Below are 24570 nucleotides of genomic sequence, written 5' to 3'. Positions count from 1 at the left end.
ATTTAAAAATTTAAAAAAAACAACAACTAATATATCTACCTTGTGTTTGTAAATTTTAGCCTTTGCTGTCTTTAAGAAACACAATGACAATAGGAATACCAGGTAAATTTGAGGGATAGAAGAATTTTTTTTTTAAATACCCAAAATGACAATTTATTAATTGTTTCCTTTTGCATACTGCCAAAATATTTATGTCTCTAGTAGGTGTGAGATACGCATGATACACATTTGTAATATCTCTATGAGAGTAAAAAGTGCAAAACAGTGGCAGAAATATGACTAGTTGAGAGAACACATTTTGGATAAGCCAAAATAAAATTAGAATGAGTAAAACTCAAATCACCAAGTTTAAAATAGTAAGGTTTAAATATTCTTAACCAAAACTACATCAAAGAAGACTTGATTTTATGATTCAATCCTATTTTTAAATTAATTATAAAACAAGTAATTTTTCACTTTGAATCCCTTGTTTTTATTATTTTTTTGGTAATATAGTAGAGAATACATGGTATTTACATAGTGAGGTCACTTTTCCCATAAAATTGTAAATGAACTAATTCAGTGAAAGTTAAATGGTAAAATCTAAACAAAATGAATAAATAAATAAAGTGGCCATCAGGCAAAACTTGAATGGAAGTTTAACATATACACTGAAAATATATATTAATCACAGTTAGAATTGGGAAAGAAAATTAAAGTAGCAAATCTAAAAATTGCACAAGTAAGCATTTCCACCAGGTATAAACATCTTTGTTGTGGAGATGGATGCATCAGCTTATTAAAGCCTAACATCATTCTATGTTTCAGTAATATACTGTCCTCTTGATTTCAGTTAAAGCTCACCAAAAGTTGTCTTGTCAACTTGCTAAGACCATGGGAATGTCTGCTTGTCTTAAATACCATACAAAGTAATCCATTATCCATTAACATCTGATTTTCTATATCAGTCTTTTGAGCATGATAGGATGAGAAAGAAAAGAAATGCTCAGTATTCTGATAAAATTAAGTTTTTAATTTTGCAAAGATGAGGGCCAGCTCCTGGACCTTGGTAGCATCACCAAGGTAGGGGCAGCTGGGTGACTTGATCAGTTAAGTGACTGACTCTTGATTTGAGCTCAGGCCGTGATCCCACAGTTCATAGGATTGAGCCCTGCATCGGGCTCTGCGCTGACAGCGTGGAGCCTGCTTGGGATTCTTTCTCTCTCGCTCTCTCTGCCCCTTCCCTGCTCATGCTCTCTCTCTCTCAAAATAAGTAAATAAACTTTTTAAAAAGTTAAAAAAAAAAAAAGGAGTCACCAAGGTAATATCCTATCCACAGTATTTCTTGGGAGTCATTGAGTTCTCCCTGGCCATTTTCTAGCCTTGGGACTTGCTCAGTTTCTTTGAAATTTCTTAGTCATGTCAGTGTTTTTTTTTTTTCTTCCCCATAAAATTCTGAAGCTTAAATTATTTTATAGTAATTTTCAGAAGTAATAGAGAAAAACAATTTTTATCTCCAAGGAACTTAATCCAGAGAATTATAATCTGTGGGTATATACTACAAATATAACTAATCACAAGACATTTTCATAGTAGGATAAAATAAGTAATACAAATTAGTACTCTGTAGTTTAAATATGTAAGTGTTAAGAGGGTGCTCAGTTTGAAGCAATCAAAGACTCGGGTGGTCAATTGCATGATGGCTTAGGTCTAAATTATTGATAAGAAATACATTGCAGAAGAAAGACTTAGGGAAAGGATTATCAAATGGCATATTCGTAAGAATTTCCATGTGAATTCCCAGTTATCACCCTTAAAGATTATGATTCAGGGAGTATATTACTTTTCTACTGCTTCTATGACAAATTATAATGAGTTTAGCAGTTTGCAACAATACAAGTTTATTATCTAATAATTCTGTAAATCAGACTAATAATTATTATCTAATAATTCTGTAATTCTGACTCCTCACATAAGGGTATGGATATCTTCGAGGAGCCTTTATTCAGTTTACCACAGGGACTCTGGTCACACTTTGAGAAATCCTGGTATAGAGGCATAAAACTTAAGAACTAAATTTTCAAACATGGTAGAAGATATATTAATTCCCTAAGAGTATGAAATTAGAAGGAAAGAGATCAGAGATGGCATGGGATCAGCAAAGAGTACACATTGCATTAAGCAAAAACAGTGATATTTCTTAAACACTCAAATAACACTTGAATTTATTTAGGATCTTTTATTTTCACCTGGTTGAGACAAACACTTTACATAGTTTTATATGCCCACATCTGTATTTAACTTAGTTTGGAATTGTTTCAGAGATTATTGGGATTGTTTCAGAGATTATTGCAAAATTCTTAATAGTAATTATTTCCATTCAATAACATGATTCCATTGAGTTGACATTTATTTTTCTGTGATAATAATGTTTCTTTCTGATTTGATTCCTAACCTTTTACAATTTATTTTTAAATTTACATAAAATGTACTCTTTTTGGTGTGAAGTTATATAAACATGACAAACGCATAGAGTAGTGTAATCACCATCATGTTCACGATACAGATCCATCGCATCGCCTCCCTGCCAAAAAATTCCTCATGTTTCTCCTTCGCAATTAATTTTTGCCCCTACTCCTAACTCCTGGCCACCAGTGATATCTTTATAGTTTTTCCCTTTCCAAAATGTATTATAAATATAATCATACAGGATGTAACTGTTTTTTGAGTTTATTTGTTTATTTAGAGAGAGAGACAAAACACGAGTCAGGAAGGGGCAGAGAGAGAGGAGGCACCCCAAGCTGCCTATCATTCTTAAAGTCTGCTTAATTTAATGTTAAGCCAACATTTAATGTTGAGCCAACAGGTGAACTGGACTCAGGGATATGGTTTTATGTCAATAGCTTATTACGCTAAAGACAAATGTTACAGAGAGTACAGAAAACAACTTAGTTGGATTTGAGACTTATATACGAATTTTGCTTATGTGATAATTAACATTTTACTTATGCTAACATTAAATTTATTTTAGGAGGACCTGGGTGGCTCAGTTGGTTAAGCGTCTGACTTCAGCTCAGGTCATGATCTCACAGTTCCTGGGTTCAAGCCCCATGTCGGACTCTGGGCTGACAGCTTGGAGCCTGGAGCCTGCTTCAGATTCTGTCTCTCTGTCTCTGTCTCTCTCTCTCTCTGCCCCTCCCCCCACCGGCCCTTTGTCTCTCTCTCAAAAATAAATAAATGTTAAAAAAGGTTTTTTTGAAAAAATTAAAACAATATTTTAAATACAGCAGTTTCTGGTAGGACAGAGGTAGCGGAGAAGCATGTAGGATGGCAGGAAGAAACTAGTTTAAATTTCATGCATCTATAGATACTTAGCACAGTGGATAAGCCACATTCAGATAATTGAGATTTGAGCAGATGTGAATTTGTTCTCATTAGAATTCATGTTCCAAGCCCTACACAATGCAAGTAAATAGCTACTGAGCAGGAAACTGGAGGCTTAACCTTTTCTGTCTGTTAAATATGAGCATCTCATTCATAGCTCCATACTTAAAAAATAGACAGTTCCATAAGTCAGTTGTGCAGCTAAAAGAATCATTAATCTTTAAATAAGAGATTGTTCATTCTGCACTCTGCTGGGGATTATATAGTGCTTTTCATGTACTATACCTCAGAGTGTTTTACTAAGCAGTGAAGTATTTTGGAGATGTGTGATGAATATGTAACTCACATAACGGCAGCAAAAGCTGATGCTGTTTGTTAAGAACTATTTGTTAAATCAGAAATCTGCCGCCCATGTTTGATGCTTGACATGCAAGAATCAGTGGAGAGCAAAACACATTGCTTATTTTCCAACAAGCATAAAGAGAATTTTCCCAAGAGTAATATTTGCATAAAGAAGTTTGTCCATGAATTAAAATCCTCCAAGGATTTAAAAGGACAAGCATCAAGATTTAATGGTATAAGATAAAACTTAGGATGTTTAGCTGAGCTTACCAAAGAGGCATAAGAGCTTTGGTAGACACCAGGCAGTGTGGCTGCTGTGTTGAAGATTAGTACTGTTTGTGGAGATAGCCATGAACTTCATCAAAGATACAGAAGAGAGTTCTCTGTGAAGCTTCCCTGACTCCCCCAGTGGCTTCTGTGTTCTTCCATGACCCTTTTTAAATGATTTCTTTTCTACCACTCTGCTGAATTAAAATTTACCTATCTAAATTTCTGTTTGCTTGCACTAGCCTGTGGCTTCTGTTTAACCAACACCATGCTTTACTCACTTGTACACCCCAAGGCCTAGTGCAGAGTGCAGTAGAGGAGACTAGCTTGGTTGAAGTGTGCTGTAGGAATGAAAAGTCAATATGTAAAGGTCAGTGTGTCCTAGGGAACACACTAAGATAAAAAAGAGTTTAAAAAAAAGATGTTCTTAGGTGGATAAGTGCCCCCCAAAATTGCTTTTTAATATTTAAATGGTGGGTTAATTAGCATTTTAAATTGGCTTAATTTTCTTGGCTGGCATGAATTCTCTGAGTTCTAGAAAATAAATTTCTCTCTATATTAGTCTGGGTTCAACAAGAGACACAAAAACAATAGAAAATATAAAGACTTTTTTGTATATTTGTCCATTTATTTAATCCAACTCGTGTTCTGAGCTAAGATTTTACAGATTTTTTAATACAGGTGTTGTACATTTTTGGTTAAACTATGCATGTTTTCAACTTTATTTAGGTATATTGACAAAGTTGTAATATGTTTAAGATGTACAACAAAGTGATTTGATAAACAATGTCAAAAGATTCCTCTCATTGAGTTATAATGAACACATCTCTCAACTCACATATTTATCTTGTTATCCCCCTTTGGTGAGAACATTTAAGTTCTAGTCTCTTAGCAAATTTCAATCATACAATATAGTGTTATCAATTACAGTTACGACATTTTATGTTAGATCATCAGAATTTATTCATCTTATAGCTAAAAGTTTGTAACCTTTTACCAACGTCTTCTTATTTCCCCTATCCCCAGCTCCTGACAACCACTTTTCTCCTTTGTGTCTATGAGTTTGATTTTTTTATTTTAAAGATTCCATGTGTAAGTGATACCACACAACATTTGTCTTTCTCTGAGTTATTTCATTTAGCATAATGCAAAGTCCATCCATGTTGTTACAGATGACAGGACTTCTTTCTTAAGGCTAAATAATATTCCATTGTATATATGTACCATATTTTGTTGATCCATTTTTCCACTGATAGACACTTCACTTGTGTCTGTACCTTGGCGATTGTGAATAATGCTGCAGTGAACGTGAGAGTGCAGATATCCCCTGGAGATAATGGTTTCATTTCCTTTAGATATGTACCCAAAAGTGGGATTGCTGAATCATATGGTAGTTCTATTTGTAATTTCTTGAGGAGCCTCCACTGTGTTTTCCTTAGTGGCTATACTCATTCTACTCTCATCAACAGTGTGTAATGGTTCCCTTTCCTCCACATCCTCGCCAGCGTTTATCTTGTCTCCTTGATAGCAGTTATCTTCACAGGTATAAGGTGATTTATCTCATTGTGGTTTTAATTTGCATTTCCCTGATGATTAGTGATGTTGAGTATCTTTTTGTATACTTGTTAGCCATTTGCATTCTTCTTAGGGAAAATGTCTATTTAGATCCTTTGCCTGTTTTTTAATTGGTTTCTTTGTTATGTTTGTTTGTCTTGTTTAATTTGAGTTTTGCTTTTGGGTTGTTTGAATTCCTTATTTATTATGGGTATTAACCCTTTATCTGATATGTGTTTTGCAAATATCTTCTCCCATTCTATAGTTGCCCTTTGATTTTGCTGATAGTTTTCTTCAGTGATCAGAAGCTTTTTAGTTTGATGTAGCCCCACTTGTTTATTTTTGCTTTTGTTCCCTTTGCTTTTGGTTTCAAGTCCAAAACTCATTGCTAAAAATTCATTATTAAGAAGCTTACTCCCTATATTTTCTTCTAGGAATTATATAGTGTTACATGTAAATCTTTAACCCATTTTGAGTTATTTTTTGTGTATAGTTAAGATAGGGGTCTAGTTCCATTTTTTTTTTCTTTCATGTGGCTGTCCAGGTTTCCCAACACCATTTATTGAAGAGACCATCTTTCTTCATTGTATATTCTTGCCTCTTTTGTCGTAAATTAATTCATCACATATACTTGGGTTCATATCTGGACTCTCTATTCTGTTCCATTTATCTGTGTGTCAGTTTTTTTGCCAGTACCATATTGATTGATTACTATAGCTTTGTGATATAGTTTGAAATCTGTGAGCCTGATGCCTCCAACTTCATTTTTTTGTTTTTTGGTTTTTGTTTGTTTGTTTTTGTTTGTTTTTTTTTTCCCTCAAGATTTCTTTGGCTATCCAGGATCTTTTGTGGTTCCATACAAATTTTGAGATCATTTGTTTTATTTCTATGAAAAATGCCATTAGAATTTTGATAGGGATTGCATTGCATAGAATATCTTCCATTTATTTGTCTTCAATTTATTTCATCAGTGTTGCACAGTTTTCAATGTAACCAACCTGCTTGGTTAAATTTATTACTATTTTATTATTTTCATGCATTGTAAATGAGATTATTTTATTAATTTTTCTTTCTGATATTCATTGTTAGTGTATAAAAATGCAACAGATGTTTGTATATTGATTTTATACCCTGCCACCTTATTGAATTTATTAGTTTAAACAGTTTTTTTGGTGGAGTCTTTAGAATGTTCTATATATAAAATCATGTTGCCCACAAATAGTGGTAGTTTTACTTCTCCCTTTCCAATTTGATGGCTTTTACTTCTTTTTCCTGCCTAATTGCTCTGGCTAGGACTTCTAATACTATGTTGAACAAAAGTGGTGAGAGTGGACATTCTTGTCTTTTTTGTGATCTTAAAGGTAAAGTTTTAAGCTTTCCACCATTGAGTATGGTATTAGCTGTGGGCTTGTTATACATGACTTTTATTATGTTGAGGTATGTTCTATCTATAGCCATTTTGTTGAGAGTTTTATCATACATGGATGTTGAATTTTGTCATGATTTTTCTGTGTCTGTTAATATCATATAATTTTTATTTTTTATTTTGTTGATGTAGTGCATTAATTGATTTGTGGATGTTGAACTGTCTGTGCATCCCTAGAGTAAATCCTACTTAATATGGTGTATGGACCTATTTAATGTATTGTTGAATTTGTTTTGCTAAAATTTTGTTGAGAATTTTTGCATCTGTGTTTACCAAAGATATTGGCTTGTGATTTTCTTTTTCTATTTCTTTTTCTTTCTTTTCTTTTACCTTTTCTTTTCTTTTCTTTTCTCTCTCTCTCTCTCGCTCTCTCTGTTTTTTTTTTTTTTTTGTTTGTTTGTTTGTTTGTTTTTGTTTTTTTGTTTTTTTGTGTGTGTGGTGTCCTTGTCTGGCTTTGTCAGGATAATACTGGCCTTGTAAAATGAGTTTAGGAGTATCTCTTCCTCTTCAACTTTTTGGAAGAGTTTGAGAAGAATCGGTATTAAATATTCTTTCAGTGTTTGGTAGAATTCACTAGAGAGATCATTGGTCCTGGAATTTTGTTTGATGGGAGGAGGGAGCATTTGCTGTTGTTTTTGTTTTGTTTGTTTTGTTTGTTTTGATTACTGATTTAATATCCTGACTTGTAATCAGTCTATTTAGATCATCTTTTTTTTTTCACATTTCAGACTTGGAAGATTAATTTTCTAAGAATTTATCCATTATCTCTAAGTTTTCCAATTTTTTGATATATAATTGTTCATAGCAGGCTCTAATGACCCTTTGTATTTCTTTGATATCACTTTTACTTTATTGTCTTTCATTTCTGATTTTATTTATTTGAGTTTTCTCCTTTTTCTTAGTCTAGCTAATGGTTGGTTTATCTTTTTAAAGAACCAACTTTTAGTTTCACTGTCCTTTTCTATTATCTTTTTAGTTTTGTTCCATTTATTTCCACTCTGATCTTTATTATTTCCTTCCATGTATTACTTTTTGACAAAGGATTTTAAAATTACTGAAAAAGCTGAATTTCAGTGGAATTTGATGTTATTACCTCTAAAGATAAACGTACAACCTTATAGATAACTCTTAAGATTTTTAAGAATGCCCTCTGGCAGGTGTGTGTGTGTGTGTGTGTGTGTGTGTGTGTGTGTTTTAATTTTCTTGCTTTGTTTTTCCCTAGACTTTATATTATACTTAATTTTATTATTCTTCTGAATAAAATGTAAAAGCATATTATTTTGCTCTCACCCTAAAATTAAACTTAATATATTGTCTGACACTTACATTTTTAAAACTACTTTCCACAAAATGGCGTGTTTTTTTCTTTTAAATGACTGAAAGAACTAAAGGGAAAACGAACATTTAAATTTATTTAATGTTCAGATTATTTTTGTCTGTTCTCCCTTCACAGACATATCTGGCAGGCTGATATACCTTCTGGAGACTCAGGGAAAGGAACTTTTTTTATATGTACTTTTAAGTTCTTTACTGAAATGGGAAAATAAGCAAATGATTGTTTGGAAGCCAGCAGCTTTAAACACTACTTGCTTTTTTTGCATCACTGCACAAAACTGTGAAGGGAGAATAGTTTCTTCCTTCCCCTCCCCTCTCCTGGGCATACCCCAAGTCTGTATGTCCATTTTATTCCATGGTCTGAAACACAGATAAGACTCTGGCTTTCAAACAGATGGTTGAGAAATCTTACTTATGGTATATGTCAAATATACTATCCAGGTACTCTCTGACTGGCTGAAGCCACTTTGACAGCATTTGGGACACTATAAAAATATTTAGTTTTAGAAACTTAAGGAGGAGTTAAGATTAACATTATAGTCCCAAGTTAGTCTATTTAGGTAGCTTGATGAGTTTCTCAGCATTCTGAAGTTTTTCTCATCCTGCTGACCTGCATACCTGGCCACCAAAACTGAGTTTTAATTCTTTTACCTCGGCCCTAACAACAGCAAAAGTAATAAGAGCTAACATTAATGTGGCTAATTATGGGCAGTGTAAATGTGTTAGGTGCTTTGTGCATTATGCCAGTTAGGATTAATTTAAACTATGAGTAATGGGAAAGGCAAAATAACGGTAACCTAAATACAGTTCTCTTTCATGTAAGAGAAGCATTTTAGAGCTGATACATTCACCACGAAGTTGTCAGGGACACTGGCTCCTTGTACTGCTCCATCATCTTCAGCATAATTCTTTTAACCATGGTCCAAGGGAGCTGCTTAAGCTCCAACTGTTACACCCATGTTCAAATATTCTAGCCAGCAAGAAAGAGGGAGTCAGGAAAGAAGAGGGTAAAGGATGCACACCAGCTGTTCTTAGAGATATTTCTTAAAAGTGCACACATCATATTTTTGCATATTACAGTTGCCCGAGAGCTTAGAAAACATAATAAATCATAGCGTATACTGCAGGCTTGCCAGTAATTAGGTAAAAATTGGGTGTTTTTTACTAAAGTGATTTTTGGTGCAACTAGCTCCCATATGCAATAATTCCCTTGGTCTTCAGAACAGCCTTTTAAGCAGAGTTTTAACCATACCTCTTTATGCTTTTGTTACGGGCCTTGATCTAGTTCCCTTGAGACTGGGTCTCTGTCTCATGGTGGGGAGCCGGTCCTGGAGCCCCAGTATTTCCCCCTCAGCGCTTATGGGTGGGCTCCTCCTATGGACTGTCAGACTTCTCTGCGGCTGATTACATACTGCCTTTTTGGGTCTCTGACTATTACCTACTGTCTGCCTCTGTCTTGATTGTCCTAATTCTGTCAATTTATGTGGTCTTTTATCACAAATCTTCCACCTGACCCATCCTTCTATAATAGAGCCTCCATTATAGCATTAGCTATGCTGGTTTCAGTAACAGTAAAAAGAAGCAATGCTGACTTTGACAAAAATTTTAAATTATTCAAAGTTCAGTGAATATTTTCTGTTTATCATTAGGAAAAAACTGAGACATAGATATGCCAGCTTTCTTTTTTATACTAGATTGTGACTTTGGGCAAGTTACTTGATATCGCTGTGCTTCAATCTCCTTATCTATATAATGGAGATGACTAATAATTACATCATAGAGTGGCGGTGAGGATTCACTAAGTTCATTCATGTAAAATATCTCCTAGCACATTGTACTCTTCAGTGAGTGTTAGCTAATAATAATAACAAGTATAAGCGTATACTTACAACAATACTTATTATTTTCGACTCCCTTTCTTATCTTGTAGATTGCTTTGGGTTTTATGGCTTTCAGTTAGTGACTGTCAAGGCTAAAGAAAGCTTGCTCTTTGGGAAGCCTGTTGGAAAGATAATCAATAACATTTTCATAAGATTCACAGTGATATTTAATTCCTAATTGTCTCTTTTAGAGAATTGGATTGGATTGTCCATACTTCACCATCTTGAGTCTCTGGCTGTCAGGGAATTCTAATATAATTCTGGTTTCTAGCGAAATAAGCTTGAGAGTCGAGAGGAGAGGAATTGAAGTGAGGTGCATGAATGCAATTGAGTTGCTTTATTTATTTAAGTTTTCCAGAGGTAAAAAAAAATGATGAATTGTCTAAATAATATTCATCTTTTTGTTCAAGGAAGGCACGGATCACATGAATATTGGATAATAACAGGGTCTGAATGACTTTGGATACCTGAAAGCATTTTAACGCTGACACATCTAAATGCTTGTTATTTGTATCAGTCAAAACTTGGGAGGAAGCAGATGACATACTCGAAGGAATGAATTATTCCTAGAGTTAAATAGAAGTAAATGCAGGTACCCTTTGTAAAGGTGTGGGCAGGGTTATGGCTCTGAACTCAGGATGGTGGTGAGGCACCAGGTACTAGCCATAGAAAAAAAGCTCTTACACAAGAGACTTGAAGGTCCACAGCAAGGAACATAGAGGATGGTCATGGAGAGGGACTGCTGGACAGGAGTTGTGGCTGTAGGTAGAACACACTGGCTGCCAAAATTGCTTACTGGGTGAGAGGGGTCTGAGGAATACCTACCCTGTCCTCTCTCTCCCTCACTCTGATCTCTTGTGCCTCCCATTGGCCTAATTTATTTGAAGCTGTAGGGAATGGGATCCAGGTGATGTCATGTATAGAGGTCCGTTTCCCAGGGCATAGTGTATGGCAGGGAAAAGGAGAAAGTGGTTGGAGAGGCCACAATGCATAACAAGCACACTTCCATCTGTAGGCTCAGCCCTACTCCGTACTCTGGACCTCTTCAGTGTCCTGAAGGCATATTGTGCCTCAGGATATTAACGCTATTTATTCTAAGCCTAGTGATAAGTAGGTCACCTTGTTTCTCAGAGCTGAGCTTCTCTGGGCATGAGCCATCCTCCGTTTACGTGGGGTCTTGATATCCGTTCTGTGTATTTGGTGTCTGAATTCCAGAACAAGCCATTGAAGAACCTGGGCCTTGGCTGTGTCATTTATAAAGTCTTAGGGTTGGAGCATCTCAAAATTTCAATTTAAAAATTCCCATGTAATTCCTGACCTAAAGAATATACCAATCATGAGTTTTCCGTATTCATAAGTTGAATTCAGACAAATTTACTTCTATATAGCTCCAAAGTAACTGTGAAAATTTTAGTTTTAATATAAGTAAATTGTGGGCCCTACCTGTTGTAAAGGAATGAAATAGTAAAGTTAGATAAGAAAGTAAGAGGAATTGCTAAAAAAAAAAAAAAAAAACACCAAGGATTGATGTAATGAAGAGATACAAAAAAGAGATAAAGATAGGGCTTGGCAGACATGAGCTTTAGGAATCAGATATCACCAATTCCTGAGTTAAAAATCAGAAATTCCCTGAACATTTGTATGCATGAGTAAACAAAAAACATTTTCTAATTTATGCTCTGTCTGCAGCAACACAAAATCTATCTATAAACATCTGATTAAAACTAGAAGTTGGGAAGATCCTAGAAAGTTTTCAAGAATTAATAAATTTCATATAGCAATGAATAGCAGTGTATCCATAATTACTTGTTTGTGGTGTGTAAATAGCATTGGTGTTTGTTGTTGTCATTGTTGTTTTTGTTGTAGTTGATGCTATTGATTTATTTGAGGAGAGGTTGAAAAAAGTAATTACTTTTCAATGTTTGCTTGCTCTTTCATACCTTTTCCCAAAGGAAATGTTTTTCAATGTCAAAATCATAATTTTAGTCAAAAATTTTATCCTTAGACTTGATGACAGTTACAGTACATGTATGTCATATGTTCTGACAATGAATGTGTTCAGGAAGCACACAGGGCACACCAATTAGCAAATCAAACAAAACCTAATTGCATCTGTACCCCAATTATTAAGATGAACTGAAAAATTTTAGAGCATGATGAAATTTATATTTTGATAATAGCTTAAAATATGAACTTCTTTTTTGACTACTTAGAGAAATGCAATATACATTAATTTCAAAAATGAGACTTTAAAATTTTTTAAAATTATGGGCACCTGGGTAGCTCAGTCAGTTAAGCATCCGACTACAGCTCAGGTCATGATCTCATGGTTAGTGGGTTCAGAACCCACGTTGGGCTTGTGCCAATGACTCAAAGCCTGGAGCCTACTTTGTATTCTGTGTTCCCCTCTCCCTCTGCCCCTCCTACTTCATTCTCTGTCTCTCTCTCTCTCTCTCTCTCTCTCTCTCTCTCTCAAAAGTAAATAAACATTAAAACAAATAAAAATAAATAAATAAAAATTTAAAAAGGAAAGCAAAATTTGGTAAAAAGTTTTGTATTCCTAGTGGATCATAAATGTGTTCTTTTTTCTCTAGTTAGTGTTCTGTATGGTGTATGTCAAAGGCTACCAAAGAAATAAAATTCAATGCAATAGTGTACAACAGGGTCAGCAAACATGGCCCATGGATCAAATCTGGCCTGCTATTTTTATATGGCCCATGAGATAACTATGTTTTTTACATTTTTAAATGGTTTTAAAGCTTCAAAAGAGGAATGATACGTCACAATGTGAAAATTATGACTTTGAAGCTTTTATGTTCATAAATAAAGTTTTACTGAAACACAGCCCTGTCCATTCATTTATTTATTATCCATCACAAATGCAATAACAGAGTTTTCCAGTTGCAGAAGACATCATATGACTGGAAAATCATAAAGTACTTCTTATTTAGCCTTTTAAATACTAATTTTTGTCTACCTCTAGTTTACAGGATTCTATTAAAGTACATTTACTTAAAGAAAGAAGATAGAATAGTACCAAAAATAATATTCTATCTATCTACATACTTTAAATACTGTAAGTGTTCCCTTTTTGTTCAGTTTGGTTGGCCTCTGAAATAATAAATACAATAATAAATAAATCTTATGAATACAAACATTCTCTTTTAGACAAATTATAGTTAGTTCACAAATACTTCTCTGAAAGAATTATGATGCTTTGTGTGACATATCACAGAGTACTGAGATGTAAGTTTTCTTTTAAGGGAAGACCATTTTCTCCTTTTTGTTGGTGTGGTGGGAGAGTAACAAGCTTCAAGAGAAATTACCTTCCGTGATGAGGAATTTGAAAGACAGTATAATCAAAACTGAAAGATCTTGAGCACTCTGAGAACCAAGGATAAGAGTTAGCAAACGCAGTACACTGTGAATAAATGCTGAGGAGAGTCTAGGAAAAGGAGATAATAAGAGGTAAAATCTGTTAAACTTCAAAGTGCTAAAGAATAATGAAAAGGAAGATTTAAGAGTTTTATAAAGGTAGGGGGAAAGGCTCTTAAATCTTCATACCAAAGTGGAACTGCAGTGAAAAAGACAAACTAGGTGCTGAGCTGTACACTCTTGTGAGAACAGTGTGTTATAAATCAAGGAAGTGGTCATAGCTAGTTTGAGGGATGAAATTCACCCAGTATTTAATACAGTATCAGAATTCACCTTCAATAAAATTTTGATGTGTTCACTACATACCATGGATATGACTTACTATGTATGTTTGGATTCATTCTCAAAGACAGAAGAAAGTCTTCATTTTTGTGACAAAAGGCTAGAAACCGTAGTAAGGCATTGCTATCTATCAGCTATAGTTTACTATCTAGCCACATTGATTTTGTTTTTATAAGTTTTTTTTCAATTCTAGTTAATTAGCAGAGTACAATATTGGTTTCAGGAGTAGAATTTACTGGTTCGTAACTTACATATAACACATGGGCCACATTGATTTTAAAATTAAATCTCATGTATTTAGTTTTTCATTTCTGTATGCATGTCTCATGAGTTATGAGTTCAGATTTATTTTTGTTCATGTCTATAGAAGTCTTAAGAAAATGTTCTAAGCGGGGCGCCTGGGTGGCGCAGTTGGTTGGGCGTCCAACTTCAGCCAGGTCACGATCTCGCGGTCCGTGAGTTCGAGCCCCGCGTCAGGCTCTGGGCTGATGGCTCAGAGCCTGGAGCCTGTTTCTGATTCTGTGCCTCCCTCTCTCTCTGCCCCTCCCCCATTCATGCTCTGTCTCTCTCTGTCCCAAAAATAAATAAAAACGTTGAAAAAAATTAAAAAAAATAAAAAAGAAAATGTTCTAAGCAAGTCTTCTAATATTATATGGAATGTGTCATCAATAAAGGAATTATTATATTGTAAACTAGCAAAAAGATAGTACTCAGGATCCATCTTTTCCTAAATGATCTAAAAGAAGTGTCAACATTCATTGCCATTTACAAACTACAGCGGGATACAGTTTGGAGAGGAAAATGCTTGTAGAATCAAGCAAAACTCTGATGAAATAAAAGGAGATTAATTAAGGTAAAAAAATAAGCAAGGAGAGAGGAGTTGTATTTTTAATACAGAAAATTATTAATAACTATCATATTTTCTATATTATTAGGTAATCAATTATTGCTTTATAACTGAAAAAATCTGAATCAGAGTAAACATGGAAAATTCAGCTATGAATTTGTTTTGCTATACTACACTTGATCTTAGCCAAAAGGCTGAGAAGTGATAAGTTTGTATTGCTATAAATGAGATGAGTGAACAATTTTTAAAGGAAAAAAATATATAATTGATCATAGGAGGTAAAATCTTTGTTTTCATCACTTGTAACACATATGGTATCCTTTAAATTCAACATAAGACATTATAAAATCCTTGATTAAACATTTATTAAATACTCTATTACCTTATATTTATAACTTTATATTCATTATGGGAGACTGTTTAAGTACTGCATGACCTTAAATGTAAAGTATTGACTCTATATTGATAGGAAATGGTAACCATAGGAGCAACTTCAAGAAATTTTTAAGAGACCTTATCCTTTGATTGATGAAGCCACACAGATCATTTCATATGTATTTCCTTAGGTAAAAGGAAAGCAACTTTATTCTATTTTACTTCTAAAGATGTCCCAGAGCTTGATTTTAAAATGAAATTTTAAAATTTAAATACAACTATTTACTTCTGAATATTTAATTGAAAATTTCAAAAGAGACCTCTATTGAACTGTTTCCTACTTGGGGAAGCTATCCTGAAATCACTGATTATTAGGAATTGAGTGAGGGTTCCTTTTTTTCTTTTTTTTCTTTTTTTCCTTCCTCTTCTATTTATGGAGAAAATGGGTACAGTATATTTTATTGGTTTGAATTAATCTTCTTTATAAACAAAGAAGAAATAAGTTAATTTTTCCTATTTGCAGTAACTAGACCCCAAATACTTGTCAAATACCCAAATAAATATTTATATTTACATAATTGAGGAGTTCAACTAAGGGAAATGAATACTGAAATGTTTATACTTTTAGAAAGTCTCACACCCTTCCCCTTTGTTAGCAGCAGCTACATAAATTCATTAATGGCATATTTTCTGTATTTACAAATAAATACTTTGACCTCTGTAATAAAATATTCTAAAACTATCCACATTTTGAGAAAAGTTAATTTTCAGTATTTTCAATTAGGAGGATCTTTCAATTTTGCTCACTAAAGTTAGGAAACAAAAGAGAAATGGAATCACATTTTCAGAATCATAGAGTTAGATTTTTGAAAATCTATATCTGCATTAAGCACCAAGAGCACTAGAAAAAAATGTCAAATTCAACCTTTTCAGAACTCTAGAAATTAAAGGCTTGCAGCAGTCTGAGGAGTATTTATTCAGGAAAATTGGCTGAATTCCATTAAGAGCACAAGGATTTGAACATTAAGTCATCAATAATAAATATGTTCAAATAACTAAAGAAAACCATTTCTAAAGAATCAGAGGAATGTGTGAGAACAATATCTCACCAAAAACAGAAGAGCGATATAGAAGATATGAACTATGGGAGAGAACAAAATAGAAACTTTGAAGTTGGAAATTACAGTAAATAAAATGAAAAATACACTTAAGATACTCAATTTCGGATGTGAACTGACAGAAGAAAGAACCAGTTAAGTTGAAGACAGGTTCATTCAAAGTAGTCTGAGCAAAAGAGAAAAAAAAATAATGAAAAAAGATGAAAAGACTTAGAGAGCTGTGGATAAAGCATGAAGCTAATCGACATACCCATAAGAAGAGTTCTAAGAGAGAGACAAATACAGAATGAATATTTAAGAAATAGCAGCTATAAAATTCTGAAATCAGATTGAAAACATTAATATGGATCTAAAGGAAGTTCCACAAACTCCAAGTAGGAAGACCTCAGAGATCCATACCTGACATATATAGCCAAACTGCCTGAAGCCAAAGACATAAAATCTTGAAAGAAGCGAGAGAGAAACAACTCGTCACATAAAAAGGATCAACAGATGATTCTCACCAAGTATCATGGAGGCCAAAGTAATTCGATGGAATATTCAAAGTGCTGGAAGACAAAGATTATCAAGAATTCTAAATGTAGCAAAGTTATCCTTCTAAAATGAAGGAAAATTTAAGACAAAAGAGAGGATAACAGTTTGACAATAATATTTGTAGATAAATACTCACTTGTAGTAATGAATACTCAACAGAAGTTCAAGAAGAAAATAGAAGATGCAAATAACATAGAAACCAATTAGACCTAAGATACACACCTCACACAACAACACTGGACTACACATTCTTCCCAAAGTACATTGAACATTTTCTGGTATAGACCACATGTTAAGCCATAAAAGAAGTCTCAAAATAATTTACTTTTTATTTGAGAGAGAGAGAGAGAGAGAGAGAGAGAGAGAGAGAGAGAGAATATCAAGCAGGCTCATGCTCAGCAACAGAGCCCAATGCAGACAGGGCTTGATTCCACAACCCTGGGATTATGACCTGAGCCAAAATTAAGAGTTGGAAGTTCAAGTGAGCCAGCCCCAGAAGTCTCAAAAATATTTAAAAAATAAAACTGCATAAAGTATATTTTATTATAATGAAATAAAATTAGAAATGATTATAAAAGAGAAAATTAGGAAATTCACAATTATGTGGTAGAATATTTTTTAAATTATTAATAATCAATGAATAAAAAAAGAAATGAGCAGTGCCTGGATGGCTAAGTTGGTTAAGTGCCCAACTGTTGATTTTGGCTCAGGTCATGATCTCACGGTTCATGAGTGTGAGCCTTGCAGAGCCTGCTTGGGATTCTTTCTCTCCTTCTCTCTGTCCCTCCCCCTAAAATAAACAAATAAACATTAAAAAATAAAAAAATAAATGAGAAACAAAATTAGAAAATGCTCTTATTTTACTTTGAAATATTTATTCATTTATTTATTTATATAAAAAAGAAGGGCATATTCTAGAAGATTTAATATGTTATAATTTCTGGTGATTCCAAGTGATTTTTATCTTCTTTATATTTCTCTGTAATTTTTTAATTAACTTTTTTTTAATTTTAATTCCAGTACAGTTTGCAAACAGTGTTATATTAGTTTTAGGTGAATAATACAGTGATTCAATAATTCTGTACATTACTCAGTACTCATCATAATAAGTGTGCTTGCTCTTTATCCCAATCGTTTATTTCTCTTGTCCCCAAACTTACCTCCCCTCTGGTAACTATCAGTTTGTTTTCTATAGTTAACAGTCTGTTTCTTGGTTTCTCCCTCTCTCTCTCTCTGTCTCTCTCTTTTATCCTTTGCTCATTTGTTTTTTTTTTTTTCTTGAATTCCACATATGAGTGAAATCATATGGTATTTGTCTTTCTCTGACTAACTTACTTCACTTAGCATTATACTCTGTAGCTCCATCCATGTTGTTGCAAATGGCAAGATTTCTTCTTTTTTAATGCTGAATAATATTCCATTCACACTCATGTCTTCTTTTTTAATGCTAATTTATTTATTTTGAAAAAGAGAGAGTGGGGATGGGCAGAGAAAGAGAATCCCAAGCAGACTTGTGCTGTCAGCATAAAGCCCGATGTGGGGCTGAATCCCACAACTGTGAGATAATGACCTGAGCAGAAATCAAGAGTAGGGCGCTTAACCAACTGAGTCACTCAGACGCCCCAACACATTTTCTTTATATATTTATGTTATTAATGGACACTTAGAATGCTTCCATAATTTGGCTACTGTAAACATGCTGAGAGGTATATAAATCCCTTTGAATTAGTGTTTTTCTATTCTTTCAGTAAATACCCAGGAGTACAATTATTGGATCATAGGGTAGTTCTATTTTTAATTTTTTGAGAAACCTCCATACTGTCTTCCACAGTTGCTCTATCAGTTTGCATTCTTACCAACAGTGCAGGAGGATTCCTATTTCTCTACATCCACATCCTTATTAACATTTGTTTTTGTGTTTTTTATTGTAGCCATTCTGACAGGTGTGATGTGATTGATATGTCATTGTGGTTTTGATTTGCATTTCCTTGATGATGAATGATGTTGAGCATCTTTTCATGTGTCTGTTGACCATGTGTATGTCTTCTTTGGAGACATGTCTGCTCATGTATTCTGCCCATTTATTTATTTATTTATTTATTTATTTTATATATGAAATTTATTGACAAATTGTATTCTGCCCATTTTTAATTGGAATATTTGATGTGTGTGTGTGTGTGTGTGTGTGTGTGTGTGTGTGTGTGTGCGTGCTAAGATGTAACAGTTCTTTATATATTTTGGATACTAACCCTTTGTCAGGTGTGTCATTTGCAAATGTCTTCTCCCATTCCATATGTTGTCTTTCAGTTTTGTTGATTGTTTGCTTTGCGGAAGGTTTTTATTTTGATGTAGTCCCAACAGTTTATTTTTGCTTTTATTTCCCTTGCCTCAGGAGACATATCTAGAAAAATGTTGCTGTGGCTGATGTGAGAAAAATTACTACCTGTGCTTTCTTCTATGATTTTTATGGTTTCAGATCTCACATTTAGACCTTTAATCCATTTGAGTTTATTTTATGCATGGCATGAAAAAGTGGCCCAGTTTCATTCTTTTGCACACAGCTGTCCAGTTTTCCTAACACAAGCAGTTGAAGAAACTGTCTTTTTCTCATTGTATATTCTTTCCTCCTTTGTCAAAGATTACTTAGCCACACATATATGGTGGGTTTATTTCTGGGTTTTCTATTCTGTTCCATTTATCTACCTGTTTTTGTGCCAGTACCATACTATTTTGATTACTTCAGCTTTGGAATCTAACTTGAAGTCTGGAAATCAGGTTTTTTATTCTTTTTCAAGATTGCTTTGGCCACTTAGGGTCTTCTGTGGGTCCATACAAAGTTTTGGATTGTTTGTTCTAGTTCTGTGGAAAATGTTTTTGGTATTTTCACAGCGATTGCATTAAATGTGTAGATTGGTTTAGGGACTATAGACATTTTAACAATATTGTACTTCAAATCCATGAGCATAGAATGTCTTTCATCTCAAAACTTATGACAAAGGTATAACAATTAAAGAAGTGTGGTAATGGCATAACAGACATATAGAGCAATAGAAAATAACTTGGAGTCCAGAAATGAACTATACATTTGTGGTCAATTGATTTTTGACAAGGGTACCAAGACAGTTTGATAGGGGAAATAATAAACTTTTCAACAAAGTGTGCTGGGACAACTGCTTATCTAAATGCAAAAGAATGAAGTTGGATCCCTTCCAGAAACCATTAAAGAACACTGTCAGAAAAGTGAAAATAAGTGTGCCTGGCTGGCTTCATCAGAAGAGCATGCGACTCTTGTGCTGGAGGTCATGGGTTTGAGCCCCATGTTAGGTGTAGAAATTACTAAAAAATAAGTAAAGACATGCAAAAAAAAAAGAAAGTGACAGATAACCCACATGATAAGAGAAAAATATTATAAACCATGTATCAATAAGGGACTTGTATCTATAATATTTAAAGAACTCTTACAACTCAACAATAAAAAGATATAAAACCCAATTAGCAAATGGACAAAATTTTGTTTACATATTTCTCCTAAGAAGATAAACTAATGACCAACAGGCACGTGAAAATATGCTCAATATAATTAGTCATTATGGATATGCAAATCAAAACCACAATGAAATAGCCCTTGACACACTAAGATGATGATTGTCAAAAAAGGTGGATTATAATGTGGAGGAATCGAAACTCTCCTACATTGTGGGGGGCATTACAAAATGGTGCACCTGCTTTGGAAGACATTTATAAATTCCTTACAAAATTGAAGAGTTAGCCTATGATCCGTAATTCCACTCCTAGGTATATACCCAAGATAAATGAAAATTTATGTTCATACAAAAACTTAGATATGAATATTCACAGAAACATTATTTATAATAGCCAGAAATAGAAAGAACTCCAGTGTCTATCAACTGATGAATTAGGATAAACAAAAGCTATATTTTATTCAGTCATGAATAAAAATAAAGTCCTGGTCCATGCTACAATATGGATGAAGCTTGAAAAACATTATGCTAAGTGAAAGTGACCAGAGGCCACATAATGTAAGATTCCATTTTTGTAGAATGTCTAGAATGGGCAAGTCTGTAAAGACAGAAAGTAGATTAGTGTTTGCCAGGAAAGGAGAAGGAAATGGCTGGGGGGAGGGTGAGTGAGGATTGACTGCTAATGAGAATGGGGTTTCTTTTTGAAGTGATGAAAATATGCTGAAAGTAAATCGTGGTGATGTTTGCATAAGTTTTTTAACATCCTCATGTAAGACTCATTTTGTCAAGTTGTTTCATAGTCTGAAGTTGGATACCATTAATAATAATACTGACCTTTTTTAAAAGTTTATTTACTTTTGAAAGAGAACAAATGGGGGTGGGGTACAGAGAGAAGGAGAGAGAGAATCCCAAGTGGGCTCTGCACCATCATTGTGGAGCCTGATGTGGGGCTTGAACTCACACACTGAGATCGTGACCTGAGCTGAAACCAAGAGTCAGATGCTTACCCGACTGAGCTACCTGGGTATCCCAATACTGACTTTAAAAAAACCTCAATACTGTCAGTGAAAATAATGTATACGTTGAACTAAAAATAAAAAGGTGATTTCAAAAAGTAAAGCAACAAATCTTAATATCATGCAATGCAGTAGCAGTGGCCTAATTAATGTTATTCATTGATTTGAAACGCTTAAAGAGTTAGGATCAACTGCTAGAATATTATTACTTTTGATGCATCAAATTTTGGTTTTGTTTCAGTGTCTGAAGTGGGTTTTATGAAATACCTGGAAAGTTTCATTTTTCCTTTCATAAACCTGTGTCGCTCCATATGGAAAAAGCTTTGGTATGAGATACATCAGAATATGTTCCCCTTTTGGTATTTGGAGCAGAAGTGGCCAGAAATAAATGATACCCTAAAAGACTTTATTTTGTACATACTTGTTTATTGCACTATGACCATGCCTATTTTTTAACTTTATGTACAATATAATTTTTAATTGAAATAGACTATTAATGATTTCTTTTATAAATGAGGCTTACATTTACAACAGATATTTCCTTTCCTAAGCATTTTTCCCAATTATTCAACAAGTATTAACTGAGCAACTACTACAACAATGCATATGCTAATGATGATATAATGATAGGTCGTTTGGTAGGAGAGACAGGTAATAATTGAGTATTCTAATAATTAGAAATATAAATAAAAACTGCAAAGTGAGCAACTGAAATCACTTAGGAGAATTTGTAACCGAACCTGATGATCTTGCATATCTTGGATTCTTTTCTTAAGAAATGCTCTTTGAGCGGAGATTAGCAAGATAAATAGAAATTAATCAGATAAGGTGGGGATACAGTAAGGGTAAGAGTGTCTCAAGGGGAAAAAAAGAAAGAAAGAAAAACTGTATTCAGGGCTGCTGGCCCCATCCTAAGATTAGAAGAAGATTGATATGTGCAAGGCCCTTGTATATACTATTGAAAAGGAACACTCAAAGCAAGTTTAGAGAGAAGCCAGGAGCCCCACTTGTGAGGTTGGGTTTCTATACTAAGAACAAAAGGAAGACATACAGAAGTTGCATGTCTGGGGGAACAGAGGGAAGGAGAGGATCAGATATGATTTTGAAAAGTTTCTTTGGCTGCTGTGGACAATGGATTATGGTAGACAGAGAGTGAATGTGGAAAAATTCACTGGGAGATTACTGCAGAGACCAAATAGAAGATTACACAACTTGGACTAGGGTGGTAAGACATAGAAAGAAGTCAACAGATTTGAGAGATATTTGGGAGAAAATCAAAAGAAATGTTGTTGATGGGTTAGATACTGAGTGAATGAAGACTAATTGTGAAAGAAAACTCCATAGTGCTTTGTTCATGCTTGCATTGTATTTGTCAACTCCTTTCCCTCTTTGCCCATAAGAATGTAAGATCCTTGAAGGCAGGGACACTCTTATTTATTTTTTTATGCATATATGCATTTTTAGGCATATTGCGCATAGGAGACATCCTACACATATTTGATTATATACTGGAATGAATTAGAAACAAGTAGAAAGCCTTCAAAAAACTTTGAAAAACATTATACTCCATCACCAATAATTTTGTTGTTTCTAGAAGATATTATTATAGGTCTGAAATAGGACTAAGCAATTATTTATTTTACCTGGTTTTTAGGCAGCTACTGAGGCCAGCAATTGGATGTGCAGAATATACATAATTTATTGACCCTTGTTCAAAGACACAGTGAGCTGCCCAGCATACCTTAACTATGTGTAGCCTTATTTATCCCTGGAGAAACATTTTATCATTGATTGCATATCTTGGATTGTTGAAAATGCATTTCATTAATACTAAACCTATTTTATGATATCAATATAAATTTGGAATGTATAAAACTATTAATTCAGTGTATGCATCTAAACAGATGTTTCATATAATAAAAAATGCACATTAAGGAAGAGTCACTGTGCGCACTTGGAGTGGTCAGGTAAAGTAACTATGAGAGAAATAAAAGCTCAATATAGGTAACATTAAATTGCAAAAGATAAACTCTGTTGACAAATTACTAATGCTGACAATCTCTTACCCTCTTCTCCTTCCAACATATAATTATACAAGTTTCTCACTATTTTTTAAAGGAAAGGTGAAAGTTTTAGGTACCGATAATATATTGTAATTTTTTTAACCTAGGAGATTGCCCTTTTTTTGTCTTTTACAAAATATGCTTTTGTGTGTTCCTCTACAATAGAGATCATGGCTTTAAAAATAAAGCAAATTCATAATAAAGAAGCACTTCAATGTCACATAGTTTCACTAGAGTCTCACAATGTCACTAGAATAATTTTTAAGACTGTCTAGGATCATTTGCATCTATGACAATTCTATGATAATCAGATTTCCTAGCTTCATTCCAGATGTTTGAGTACTTCAATTATTTGTTTCTTTTCAGCAGAAGTTTCCCTTTTAATTAAAAAAAAAATAGTTAGAAATGTCCAGTGCTACTTAAGACACTAATACATCCATTAGTAAAGCACTAAGCATTAAAGCACCATTTTCCTTTGTCTTCTCTGGAAAAGTAAAAACAAACAAATAAACTTTGTTTTTTAAAGCCCTTATTCATAGGTTCTCTTTCCTTGGAGAATGTATGCATACTAATTAGACCAGGAATCTTTAAAATTGACATAGAACATTTTATCTACTACTTTGTGAGGCTATTTTGCCATGAATTGTATGTGAATATGTCAGGGACAATATTGTTAATGTATATTTCAAATTAAATCAATTAATACTTTAATTCTCATAGTATTCTCCTACTTCCCACAGCATCTAGCCGCTTACCATGTTGACACTTTGATGTACCTTTGTTATATATAATCAGATAGTATTTTGGATACAGGGAATACTTGAAAAGTCAGAGATGCTAAGTGATTCAAGCAGCTGAGAGATGAGGAAGGGGAGAGAGAAAAAAAGGCTGAATTTGGGACAACTGGGAATTGAGACTGGGAGGAATGATTCAGGGTATAGCTGCTTTTTAAAGAAAATCAGGGAGAGGGAGACAAGAATTCTAAAGATACTTGCTGTGCATTAAAATGCATTTATCTGTGAGAGATTGAGTAAATAATTGAAGTATTTTAATTACTTTTTCCCTGCAAGAGCTGTGATTCTTTGAATTTAACACCTCACTGCACTTGGGCCCCTTGGGGCCTTTGGATTTATTCAGATCACACACATGTACATTCACATTCATGTGCACACATACTTACATACACATGGACTAATATGCCTATTTGGTTCTTGATAAATATACCAGAATTCAAAATATTGTGTTTCTGAG

At 33.8% G+C, this 24570-nt stretch overlaps 1 protein-coding gene and 1 pseudogene across 9 annotated transcripts in view; one reads left to right on the top strand and one right to left on the bottom strand.

Moving 5' to 3' along the window:
- The window catches only part of MAGI2 (membrane associated guanylate kinase, WW and PDZ domain containing 2), a 1363649-nt gene that overhangs the window by 320719 nt on the left and 1018360 nt on the right, over window positions 1-24570 (top strand). The gene's annotated exons all lie outside the window — the stretch shown is intronic.
- LOC111559669 lies at window positions 14815-14937 on the bottom strand (annotated as a pseudogene).

The sequence above is a fragment of the Felis catus genome, chromosome A2 (assembly GCF_018350175.1).
Source record: "Felis catus isolate Fca126 chromosome A2, F.catus_Fca126_mat1.0, whole genome shotgun sequence".
Taxonomy (NCBI): Eukaryota; Metazoa; Chordata; class Mammalia; order Carnivora; family Felidae; genus Felis; species Felis catus.
The sequence above is the reverse complement of the archived record's forward strand: the minus strand, read 5'-3'. Positions and strand labels throughout refer to the sequence as shown.